This window comes from Lepeophtheirus salmonis, chromosome 12, assembly GCF_016086655.4.
Source record: "Lepeophtheirus salmonis chromosome 12, UVic_Lsal_1.4, whole genome shotgun sequence".
NCBI lineage: Eukaryota > Metazoa > Arthropoda > Copepoda > Siphonostomatoida > Caligidae > Lepeophtheirus > Lepeophtheirus salmonis.
In genome coordinates this window covers 3,847,329-3,861,084 of record NC_052142.2, presented here as the reverse complement: position 1 = coordinate 3,861,084, position 13,756 = coordinate 3,847,329, and the positions used below count along the sequence as shown (strand labels likewise).

General features: G+C 30.1%; 1 protein-coding gene and 1 long non-coding RNA gene across 5 annotated transcripts in view; one reads left to right on the top strand and one right to left on the bottom strand.

Moving 5' to 3' along the window:
• Positions 1-13,756, bottom strand: part of LOC121126629 (uncharacterized) — a 74,192-nt gene that overhangs the window by 55,902 nt on the left and 4,534 nt on the right. Inside the window, exon 3 of one of the 4 annotated variants that reach the window (XM_040721930.2) lies at positions 1,837-2,055. The exons of the other annotated variants lie outside the window; for them this stretch is intronic. The gene's annotated coding sequence lies outside the window, so the exon portion shown is untranslated. The remainder of the gene's footprint in view (positions 1-1,836; positions 2,056-13,756) is intronic. 4 annotated transcript variants of the gene reach the window in all.
• On the top strand, positions 2,518-3,521 carry LOC139906877 (uncharacterized). Its single transcript, XR_011782983.1, has 3 exons — positions 2,518-3,078; positions 3,132-3,271; positions 3,334-3,521. It is a non-coding gene; the product is annotated as an uncharacterized lncRNA (long non-coding RNA).

Here is a 13,756-nt window from a genome sequence, read left to right as displayed (position 1 = left end):
ATAATTATTTAGATCTCATCGGTAGATATATATGTACAATTGCATATAGCAACTTCCACATGAAGAAAAAGGGGTGATGATTTTTTTGATTAAACTCTACGTCTGGCTTGTGTTTTGCAATCTAAAGTTATGAAATATTTAACTGAATTCATGTCAGAACAAGAAAATATTATTTTGTATTTATAACTTATTGTTATTATTATTTATATGATTCTAATTGTTTAATTTTGTATATTTAACTTAAATGTATGGTGGTTTATTTTTTAATATGTACATTATATTTAATTTAAGCCTCCTATTTTAAACTTGGAACTTCAAATATATTTCGAAATACTCTTACTTTGTCGTTTTATTAGTTATTATTCTGAGAATATGGTGCATAATGAATTACAATTTCATAGAATGTGACGTTTTCAAATCTACTGTCACGGATAAAAACCGTCTAAGTCAATTATACGTAGTATATCTTTATTAAACATTTTGCTAATAAATACTTTCGTTATCCCCTCAAAAATCATAATAAAGCAGGGAACTGATAAATAATGATGGGATTATCAGTAAGAATCACATCAGTATTTTAAACAATGATACCATATGCCTTTCTCTCCCATTTCTCCTCGCACGCGTTTTTCTCTACAATATAACCAACTATAATTATGTATATGTAGTTTTTTTTAAGTGTATTTATTCTTAAATGCATTGGACCTACAATTTCAATATAAAATATTTTTTTATGAAGAATTCTATCATGTTTTAAATATAATATTATACATGTAACAAAAAAAATATAACAATTACATTTAATTTTTAATATTAAAATTCATTAATTTTCATCGTATATTTGTTTTATATAATTTTAATTCCTTTTTTGCCGATAAAGGATGACAAAAAGTATAGATTAATGGCAATGCTTCAAGATTTTTGTCACTTGGGCTTTGTGATTACGCAATTCAATCCTTTAGAAAAATAGTATTTTAACATAAAAAAGAAAATTTTATTGACGATAACAAATTGAAACTTTATTCAAAGAATATAATTGAATCAAGTCCTGTTTCATCTAATTTTATGTCAGATATGAACAAGATGCATGACTCCTGCAATGTCCCACTCAATATTGATAGCCATCTAAATTTTGTAAAATTGATGAAACTTTATACTGGCAAAGCCATTTTTTTGCTACACCATCACAAAGTAATTGGAGTCCTTTAGTAAAGTTGTATTGTCGAAGATTACGAATAAACTTGTAGGAAATTATTATTTTCATCTTTTGGACGAAACTATTACCAATGACTTCAGTATTGATTGGTACTCTGAATGGTAATTGTTAAGTTGGCCATATTTAATAAAACTTTAAAGATTTTAAGAAGGCTGATAATAGAACAACAGAAGTTAAAAGTCTTAAAAACATTTTTGTTAAAGATTTCTGTGGCAAGAGACTAAAGGTTTTCACTATCGAAAGCACAGTTTATTTTACAAAATAACTCAAAAACCTTAAGGAAAATTTCCAAATGATGTTGAATGTCACTTAACTCTTTTATGTTTTGAATAGAATAGCAACGCTCTCTCCGAATTACTTCGAAAATACCAAGTACGAGCTCTTCTATTCGGTCTTAATGGTATGGAAAAAACAATAATGGAATCAATAAGTCAACAATAATAACGATATCCATTCACGACATATAAGACCTTGAAACTTGTAAGCACAACTTAAATATGTACTGATTAATGAGGCCTCTACAATTTCCCTCGAGGTTATCATCAATAAAAACTAAATAGTACAATCAATATAAGAACTCAAATATTAAGATATATTTTTAATATTATACTCGTATTTACCTATATTCGTAATATTCATTAATTTTCTTGCATATTTATTTAAATCCTCTTCATATTCACTGTCCAACAGCAAGAATGGTACAAAAACACTATATGCTCAACTTAGTACAATTTGATCCCTTGATTCCAAACATGGCCTTATTTTTTCTCTCATAGCCTCGTGGTCTTCAGAAAAATGCCATACATTATTTTTTTAAAGCTTCAAAGCTGTTTTAAGACCTCGGTGTTGAAGATAGGGATAAATTATATTAATATATTTTAAAACTATATTACTATATTAAAAAATTCTAAAACTATTTTTAAAATGTCTACATCATACTTATAACTCAAGTTGGTTTAAAGAGGAAAACAGGTACTTTTTATTCAGAGGCTCATAGCTTCAAAAGTATGAACTTTAATTTTTTTAAAAGAGCTTCTCCAAAAACGCTCTATATTCATACTTTTAGCTATACAATGCAATACTTCCACACTTTTTTAATCTATTCTTTTTAAAGGTATGCCCCTCTGATTAAAAAGCATCTATTTTCCACTTTAAACAAAGATAACTTAAGTTATATGTAAGGGTTATAATTTTGGTAAGAATAGAAAAGCGTGCGAGGAGAAAAGAAAAATTACTTATGGCATCATTGATTAACTAATATACATCTTCTTCAATCAATCATGAACGTTATCATGCCCGCCTTTATTATTCAATATTAATATAATATGAGATGGTGATAGTCGATAGAGAACTGAATAAAATCCCCAAAATGACGTCGCCTTCTGTCTGGATTTATGAAAATGGAGGCCCAGGAATTTGGAAAATACTTAGCGGATGAGAAACAGATGGTTTGTCGGATTTGTCGATATAAATGTGCCTTTAGTCCCCTGTCTAGAATTACACGCCACTCATTATCCTCATCTCATAACAAGAGTATGGATATTCATCTATAAAATCAATTTGGCGATGAATACATCAAGTCAGACTTTAACTTTGATCTCACAACGATGCTTATTGCATGTAATATAACCTTATCAATTGCTAATCATCTACGTTCAAAAAATTTATGGAGAAATACAAGGGTAAACATATCCCTTCCCGAGGAACCATCATTATATTAATGGAGGATGTTGGTACTGATGTCATATATAGAAATACATATAAAAATGTTTTGAGTCATCCACACCAAATGATGATCAAGTTATCAGTAAAAAGTATTTACGAATATCGAAATGGAACTCTGAATTTTGTACTATCTCACAGTAAGTATTCAATTTTTTTTTAGATCTAACCATAAAATATGATTCTATTTTAGCTAAACATATCAAGAATTATGATACACAACTCAGTAAAGGGCAAAAGCAACTGCTTAAATGGTCACAACAACGGGGGTAGTAGCTTTGGATGGTTTGCAACTAGTTTGTCTGAGACTACTTACTTCGCTTTAAGACTTGGGTATGATAATTAGGTTTTCCAATATTACATAGTCAATAAATATTACTTTTTTATCACTAAAGGCTTAGCTATGGTTGATGGGCTCCAAGAAATGGTGTTCAGAAAACTCATAAAAGGCAAAAACAACTGTTTAAATGGTCACAACAACGAGGGTAGTTACATTGGGTGTTGCATTATAATTAACAATTGTGTATATCCATCATGATAATAGTATGTTGTTATATAAGCATACCTAAATAACGGGGAAAATCTTTTTGATGCTCATAATAGGGAGTAATATCGCCAGACATTACTACATAATTAGCTTTTGCTCTAAATCTTTACGATGAATTTATTTATAAAAATTTTTTATTAGTATATTTATTGTCTAATTTTATGATTTTGACATTTACTTTATTATTAATAATTAGTTAGATCTCATCGGTAGAGATATATCTATCCTGTGCACAATTGTATATAGCAACTTCCACATGAAGAAGAGGGGTGATTATCTTTTGATTAAACTCCACGTCTCGCTTGTGTATTGCAACCTAAAGTTATGACATATTTAACTGAATTCCGATGTCAGAACAAGAAAATATTATTTGGATCAATCTATTATTTCAATATTCTGTATTTATAATTTATTATTATTAATAGTTATATGATTTTAATTGTTTAATTTTGTATATTTAACTTAAATGTTTAATGGTTTATTTTTTAGTATGTAGATTATATTTAATTAAAGCCTTCTTTTTTAAACTTTGAGCTTCAAATATATTTCAAATACTCTACTTTATCGTTTCATTAGCTATTATTCTGAGAATAAGGTTCATAATGAATTACAATTTCATGGAGTGTGACGTTTTCAAATCTACTGTAACGGATAAAAAACGTCGAAGTCAATTATACATAGTATATCTTCATTAAACATTTTGCTAATAAATACATTAGTTATACCCTCAAAAATCATAATAAAGCAGGCAGATGATAATCACATCAGTATTTTAAACAATGATACCATATGTCTTTTTCCCCCCCTCCTCCTCGCACGCGTTTTTCTCTACAATATTATCAACTATAGTTATATGTATGAAGATGAGCTTGTCTTGCGCATAAAAAAAAGTGTCATTTTGTTGGATAGTGTAATCATTCATTCTTTCTACAATTTTGGTCGAGGTGATTATCAATAACACCTACACAGTACCATCAGTATAAGAAATCAAATATTGATATATTATACTATACTCGTATCTACCTATATTCATCATTGTCATTAGTTATTTTTCATCTTCATTATATATCGTCTTCATATTCAATAAATAATTATTAATTACTCCTTCCAAATAGTAAATACTAAACATGATTAAAGAAAAGAGTAAATATGCAATATTCAGAGCTTTATTACTTTATTTATTTAGTATTAACTATTTATAATGAGTAATTAATGATTATTTATAGAGTATGAAGAGGATATATAATGAAGATGAAAAATAACTAATGAGAATGATGAATATAGAATACGAGTAAAGATTCAATATTAAGAGCTTTATTTGAGTCCATCTTTTTAGTGTTTAGGTCAAATCCGAGGCATCATACTCGGGGTATTTATGGTCCCGAATCATCATGCTGCAGGTTTTTTGGATTCCAAATACAATTCCTCATGCTCTGTATCCATGTAAAAATAAGTTATGTCTTAATCTACCAATAGTCTCGTCTTATTCAATATATCCATTCCCACAAGTTTTTCCTTAGTCTTTGAAAATACTAATTTACTTTTGGACTCAATTGTCTTAGTGATGGCGTAGTGAGGATAAAAAAAGAATAATAATAACAGTTTTTGTAAATAAAATATATAACAAGGCAGGAAGCACACTCCCTGAATCAGGTAACAACTGCAAAAAGGCTTTTTAAATGGTATTTTATGCAATTCTGGTAATTAATATATGATTTTATAAATAATATGTATTTAGGGTTGGAGATTGAATGGAAAAAATGATCGGTGGCCCATCTTGTCGTTCATGTTTATTTTTCTAATGACTTTATTTTTTCCTAAGATTGTAATTATTTGTTTCCCCCCGTGATTAAGGTAAAATTATTATTATCTTTGTGAGTGCTTAAAATGAAATAAATATATATTGAAAAATTATGGATCTAATTTTGTGTGTTCAATACCTTTTAAAATTGATCACTTTTTATGAAATTTCTCACAGCATACCATTTGTAAATTACTGGACTATGGAATTGTCGTCTATAAAATAGGTATTCTAGGTTAGATTGGAGTTCAATTATTTACATATCCATTTATTTCTTATTTTTATTTCTCCATTACTTAAATAAAATTTGAATTTTCTTTAAGACACAATGATGAATGTAGTGTAAAATCAAAGACATTCATGAGAATGCTTGTAAATATGTAAGATAACCATTTTTGGGTGCCGCAATGTTATTGGTCTCAGATTATGTATCACCAAGGCTGTGATGTTAGCACCAAGACTGGCGTCATAAATAAGGCCTCAAAAATTTTAAATTATGCAATAGATTACTTTTGATTCAATTATTTCCTATCTTATTTAAATGGCTGACTAAGAGGCTGATTTTTTTTCAAGCCAGGGAGCCTTAATCTTTGAAAAAGTAGAGATTATAGTAGAGTTTGTTCTTATAAATTATAACATCGGTATTTACCTTATGATCAGAGAATCAATAACAATTCAGCAAACATATAAAAATTTAAACTATCCATCTATTTGATCCCATAATAAAAGTTCATAAGTATTCGTATGCCCCAGCTATAAGGGATAGAAACAAAGACAGAGAAGAAGAAAAGGGTTGGTTCTGAGGGACACTTTGAATGTACGTTTTTTAGAATCCTTCACTCACTACGATTATGTAACGAGTCCTCTTGTGTCCATGAAACTTGAAATGATTGATATATTTATACAGTTTGAGACATGAGTCTAAATGTGATAACAAATTGTATAATATATCTTTTCTCTCTCTTTGTTTCTATCTCATTTCTTCTTCTCTCTCTTTGTTTCTATCTTTTCTAGCTGGGCATACGAAAACTTATAGATTTTTATTATGAAATCAATTCAAAAATGAGGGGTTTCCTTGAAATATTGTCGTAACCTTATCTTAAATTGACAACGATATAGAACGTTTTTGAAGAGGCTCATTTTTTTCAATTAAAGTTAATTCTTTCAGCTATCTTTTGAGAAACTTTAAGCTTTTTTAATTAATTAGTCTTGAAGCTATGAGCCTCTGAATACAAAGCACCTATTTTCCACTTTAAACAAAGATAATTCGAATTAAAAGTATGATGCAGACATTTTAAAATGGTTTTAGAACTTTTTAACTTCGGCTTAAAAATATATTAACATAATTTATTCCTATCTTCAATACTGAGGGCTAAAAACAGCTTTGAACCTTTAAAAAACTGCATGGCCTTTTTCTGAAGGCCACGAGGCTATGATAGAAAAAATAAGGCCATATTTGGAATCAGGGATTATTTTTTCTGAAAACGGAGTGTATGAAAGGAGAAGCCCAAATATGCTCCAAATTTTAATCCTATCCAGTACATTTACTTCGAGTTGGATCAACTTTATGACAATTTCAACCATCCTCTCACAGTCCAAGTTCATAGCACCGACCCCACTTTTAGTTACCAATATCAAGAAAGTTAAAAGGGTCTTCAAGGTATAGAATACTGAGGAAATTTTCTCCGACTTGGACTTCAAAGCTATTACTGTATCTTCACAGTGTAGAATCTCTTCTAATTATTCGTTTATATCAGCACCAATATCATTTAGTTTTTTGAGTGTCTGCAGATTAGCCTTTTGTTTCCTTCGTTCCGCTGCGACGCTAATGCCCTTTTCAATAAATATATTTTCGGATTGAGTTTCTATTTGTATTTATGCATCACATGGATATAAAATGTTGCTCTTCAGTATAGCGTTGTATTTACCGATCCAGTCTACTAGTAGCAAAATATTTAATTACCAATCTCAACGAAACTTGATTTTTTCTATTTTGAACTTGGCAAAGATGGCAGAGTCATCTTTGAGATAGGGCGGGATAGTCTAAAAATTAACCAGATGTATTACAAGGTAGGATGAAACAAAGATTTATTCCAGTCTACTCCAAACGTCTCTTCTGAATAGTTTTTCTTTGACAAAGTCATTTCTGGACTATTTTGGCGCCCCAAAAAGACAAGAAACTACAAGACAGAGCTTGCATATTAAATTTTCGAGGTCAAGTCGGTTTTTGGAGTTATGTGAATCACCATAATGGAGTCTCTAACCTTATTTTTAGTGACGTTGAGATCCCTGAGAATAATAAAATTGGAATTTAACACTTCCGACACTATGTTAGAGAAGAAGTTATTGCAGTTCATGTTAGGAACATATATTGTATTGATTCTTATCATATCTTACGATTTCCACAAAGACAAAATTACGACTTTTATTACAATTAATTTGCACAGGAGCAAGACTCTTTCTCACAAGAAAGAGAACTCCTCTGGAGAGGTAAAATGAATTTGAAAAAGCTGCAGACAAAAAAAAGTGTGGGTTTGTGGAAAGAGATGATAGATAGCTTTAGTAATGTTGCGACGTGTGTCAACAAGAGCAACCACATCCAGCAATTGAGTTCCGTTTGAATATCTAAAAATTAAATTACCCCTCTATAAGAGGCAAGGGAGTTGACATTACATATACATACTGATATGAACATTGAAAGAGGATTTGTATTGACTTCATTAGTTATTTATGTAACCACTACCCTTTCAAGTGTAGGTTTACCTTCAGGATCTGAAATGTCAATTTCTCCAACATTTATCTTTCAAACTTTTCCGGGATAGATTAAAAAGCGTTCTTGTTTATTTTCTTGTAATTTTTTCACCAGAGTTCCCGTGTCTGGATGAAAAAAGCCGTCTTCGTGTTTCTCTTTGAGTTTCATTCCATAACATCCCCTCTTCGGATGAAATAGTATATTTTTTCTCTTTTTGGACTGTAGGTAGAGCTTGAAATACTGAAGACAGTTCCAATTTTTTGATATGTTATGAGAATCTTTTCTGCCAGATAGGGTATCTTTGTCATCCGTCTTTCTTCGTATCTCCCTCTTTCCGTTTGTCACACACTGTAAGTAAGGCGATTTTTTCTTTTGATCTTCTTAAAGGGCTTCTTCGTCATTGATTTCGTAGTAACTGCAAAATACGAGAAGCCCCCATGTTTATACAGGGCCTAGGTGGTATCTGCTGAATATTAAAATGTTCAACTGAGGTGCTCAACCAAATAACCATTTAAAAATATTCATCTTTTTTGCACAATATCACTGAAAATAAGATTTTATGTATTAAAAAAACACACACCTTTTCTGGTGACTCTATTCATAACTCAGGGTGCCTTCACGGGAGGAACATTCAGGTAGCGCAACAATTGGCAGATGTACGTCAAATTTATTGTGCAGTTATAGCTATTGATTTTCCCTCATAAATTTTATAGCTGATTAGGGTTCTACTTGTTAATGGATCTTCAAAAATATATATGCGGGTTGGAGAGAAAATCAACTGAATTGAAGAGAAGTTGCCGACAAGGATGCCCTGTTTTTCCCTTGCTTTTCGTTGAGGCTATTGTAAAACTCAGTAAGATTATTAAAAGAAAAACGAAGTATCTCAATGGACAACACACTCGGGAGATATTATTATCTTTAACTCAATGAGTGTATGTTCGCGCCCGGTGGTTCCTAGAGAAGAAAATGTACTTCATGTATATGGAGTTAAAAGATTTCTAGGTAAGATTGATTAAATATAATAACATAAATGTTTACAAATAGTTAATCAGTGCAACTCCATCTCATAAATTTTAATTTAAAAAAAAAGATCTTTTTATATATTACGCAAATAATTCAATGGATCTTGTATAAATTACTTTGTCTCCGATAATCGGAGAGTATTATATTAAGGAGGGAAAAAGTTAGCTTGAAAAGTTATCTTATAAATCATACATTCATTCATTTAACAGAAGCTTGTAGCAACATAAAGGTGAACTTGCTACGATTTCTACTATCTTGCTTAAAGATGGTAGAAGATTTTTTAGCTTAATTGTCAACTCAGATGTTGTTTGAGGGTCTAGTATTTCTTGGAGCTGGATTTTGAACTTGATTTTGTTTGAAATGAAAATGATAAATTCAAATGTAGTCCAATTCTCTTCATTCATTGGGGGAGCTTATAAAATTCTATGGATAAACGATGTGGTCCGTGACTCGAACTAGGTAATTGACATAATAGATTAGAACAGAAGAAGGAGTTATTTCTTTAAAAACCATGGAAATCATATAACCATAGAAATGAAACCATTGGAGAATAACATAATTTCGAATCAAGATGATAATTGCAATGATATTTTCTCAAAGGGTAAGTTATTTATTTCCTTTGCAAAGGAAAGCAGCAACACACTATCTGCTGACTCCTTCAAATATGAAAATGGGTTCATTAAAAAAAGTGTATAATGAAGCTATAACTCTTACTAGATAATATTTCCATATTTTAAGTTTAAAAACACATGGACAAGCCATATAATGAATTCCACTAAAAGGATTACCGATGGTAGGAAATTAACTGCCCAATTTCAAGTGGTTACATATTAGATAATATTTAATGATTATAACAAAGAGGTGTAAGGTGTTCAATTCATTTTTTCATGCTATTGCTAAATATCCTTTTTTGCTTTTACTTAGGAAGTGTGTTGCATGGATCTTAGAAAGACAAATAAACACTTCGCCAAAGCTCATTTCGGGCATAATTCTTTTAGGGGTACCCAAAAATAGGTTAATTCCTTTGAGAAAGGCTAAAGAAATCGCGTTTGTAATACTTAACTCTAAGTCTTACAAAAAAAGTTGAACTTGAAGGGACCAACAGAGTTCAGAGTCATACTTATTGCGTTTGCGTTAAGATAATTGGCTTTAGATTTGAAAGTCCCTAAGGACGATACATTGACGTTCTATATAGAGGAAGTCATTTAACGTTATTTTCCAGAAAACTCTATAAAGTGTATTAGAATTTTAAATTGCATTATCAAGTCTTTAATCGGCATAAATCCTGGGTACTTAGTTTTAGATTTCTGACTTTTTGCGAATTTTAGGTTTTTCTTTGTTGTAAGTGTCTTTAATTAATCTAATTTTTTTACTGGTTATTTATTGATGTGAAAGGTGATCTCCACAATGAAAGATCCATCCATTAAAAAAGATGAGATCTCCCGTCAAGGACGGGTAGATGCAGATCCATATATCTGAATGCTTCATGGTTAAGATCGACTCGAATCAGTAATCACCAAGAGTTATTCTACACTTTACTCAAAGTTCAACATTAATATTTGAATATTAAGTAATTATAATATTAATAACTAGTATAAAAAGTAAGCAGTATATGACATTTCCTATTATAACCCAAACATCAACAGTGGAGAGCCACTAGAAAAAATATTACTATATATTTTTCTAAATGCTCCTCAAAGGTGAGCTATTTGCCCTAACCTTAAAATTTCCAATATTTCTATCTTTGATTATTATAGACTGTTATTACTTATTATTTATACCCTTAATTCTAAATTGTTTATTTTATAGCGAATATTAGACAAACTTTTTGAAATCGATTAAAACTTGAGCACTTTATGTAATTATTAGCTCTGCGTTTCCCGTTGTATAAACTCGTCTTTCTGTTTTATCAAATGCATCTTTCATGGGAGAGGCGTCTCTTCCCCTACTACTTATTTACTTAGTAAATAGATTGGCAGATTTTTTTCCTTTCTTACAGCTATGGAATCTACTTCCCAAGGAAGGAGGTGACTCCACTCTCTTTTGAGGCTTATCTTGGTTTGGTTGTCTTCCTCCAATTAATTATCATAATGCTGCGCTATGTAGAATACGGAGTCCGAATTCAAGCATCTCTCGAAATATATGAGCAAGTTAGAAGTATCTCCCTTCAATTCTTTGCATCTTCATTTAGTCCTAACTCTTGGAGAAGATAGAAATTCACTTCTTCAGGTCTTAATGAATGAAGAATGATTTTAGCCCTTAACAATTGTGAAATTAAAAGTACATCAATAATTTAAATATGTATCAGTACCTCAAATTTGATTTTTTTTTTTGTAAATATAAGTTTTATGGTTATAACTTCTTATAGTAGTTGTATTTAAATAACACATCTTTGTTAGATATATATTACATCCAATGCCTTTTACCTAAATCTGAAATTGAATGGATCACTTTCATATTAATAGTTTCAACCGTGGAATCTATTCATTGTTATAAATGGATTGATACGTTCCACCCAAGGAAGGAGTTTTGGCTTGGTTTAGTTTTCTTCCTGGGATATATTTGTATCCTCTCATATACTTTGATATCGAAATTCGAGTATTTCTTTTTTAAGAATTTTTCTGTCCTAAGGCTTAAAGAAAAAGGAAGTCTAACTGTCCTTAAATAATGAAATTAAAAGTTAGACAAAAAAATTACAATAATTATTTTCTTCTCTTTGAAAGACGTAGAAGACATTGAATTTTTAATAATTTTCCAAGAAAATTTAATTTTTGTCTCTAAAAATTAAGAATTTGCATTTTTTTATAGAAAAACTATTATATTCAAACCCTGATTGAACATTCGCATCTCCTTTTAAAAGACAAAAAGTCACTTTAACCCAATAATGACGAAGGGGTATTTCAATACTCAATGACATATTTCACCATTACTTCATAATTTATTTTTTTAAATAGATGATATTTGTATACGTGGTTTTTGAGTACGTTGGTAATAAAAAAATTATAAAGGATGAATATGATTTGGTTTATAATTCTTACATTATCAGACAGTTTGTTGTTTGTAATCACGTCCAAGAATTTGTTTAAGGGTAAAAATTAAGTCTTTTAGTTTTTTTTTTGGTATATATATCATAAGTAACTATTTTAAATTATGTATCCCTAACGACAGGATGTATATATCTCAATTAGTGTAAAAAATTACATGCATACTTATATATATATTTATTTTTTTGAACAATAAAGTACGATGGGTATTACCCTTTCGTCCAAAAAATAATATTTTAAAATATTGTCCCTTATATCCCCATTTACCACTTGATCTTGTAAATAAAGATGACAATGGTAAAATATATAAATTTTGTGCAGTAAAAGTTAGTTTGTGGGTGAAAAAGGAATATATTTTCATTCAAAGTGTTTTAAAGAATATTATATCATGTACATAATCATCCCTAAATTATATAATTATGAAAAATTGTACACTTGGGGGAAGGGTTATTTAAATACACATCTGATATCTCGAGAATCCGTGTACCAATAGCCATGACTTTGTAGGAAAATATCAGCAACATCAATGGATGTCCTAAATTTCAAACCAATTCATCAATTGTTTAACTTTCTTTTTTAATGTGTTAAGGATTTGTTGTAGGGTTGCAAGGCTGACCTTTTTCTTAGATAATAAATTGTATGATTGATTGTTTTTTTAATACCTTTGTAGGAACCCCTTCCTCTCCCGAAAGGTAATAGATTTTTCCTTACTGTTTACGACCGGGCAACTAGATGGGCATAGGCCCTGACAATGATGTATGCGATGTCCAAAATCATAAGTAGGGTTTCATGATTTGGTATGCCACAGTCTATTAACTCGTATAGAGGTCCAGTTCACGGGAACATTATGAAAACGGATAGAACTACTTCTCACTGTGAAAACCTAGCTCGTAACTAATTATCATCCAGATTTAATTAAAATCATAAAAATATTTAAAAGAATACTAAATATTATCATCTCGTCCAGAATTCAATTTTTGTCCTCATTGTACTTCACAAGTCTGCCCATTCTATTGCTGGAACTTTATTTTCTCCTATTTACCACCTTTTGGGATCAGCTCTGCGTATTCCTCGTTGTTTGGTTGAGTATATGCTGACTCCAGATCATTAAAATCTGTTTCAGAAGTTCCAAACTTTCATATATGACCCTCCAAGGGTGATGCCAGATCTTCCACATATAATCCAGTCTACATTGTATACCTTCAAAAGGTATTCCCATGACTTTATTTAGAATAAACCGACCTTTATACCATTGTACAGTGGTTCTTTCTAAATATTTTCTAAATCTTAAATAAACTTCGTTGTAGACCGAGGACATTATTGAGATTTTATTTATATAAATCAACTGAAACCGCCTTTGGAGTAATTTATATTCTTCTGACGTTTCAAACCACTCCCCCAAGGTAAATCATTGTAGTATCTGCATATCACTCCTTAAATTTATTTATTTAGTTTTTATATTTCAGTTTTGAAGTATAGCATTTTTACTTGTGGGATATCATTTAATGTAACCTTGAAGTAAATTATAAGGTAGTATTGTAGGATCTATAATAATTCGATTATTCTTAAATGTTTTCTCTAAAAAAAAAAAAAAAAAAAAAAAAAAAAATAAGAAATATGTGCATCTACTCTCAAAACTGAAAGTGTTAAC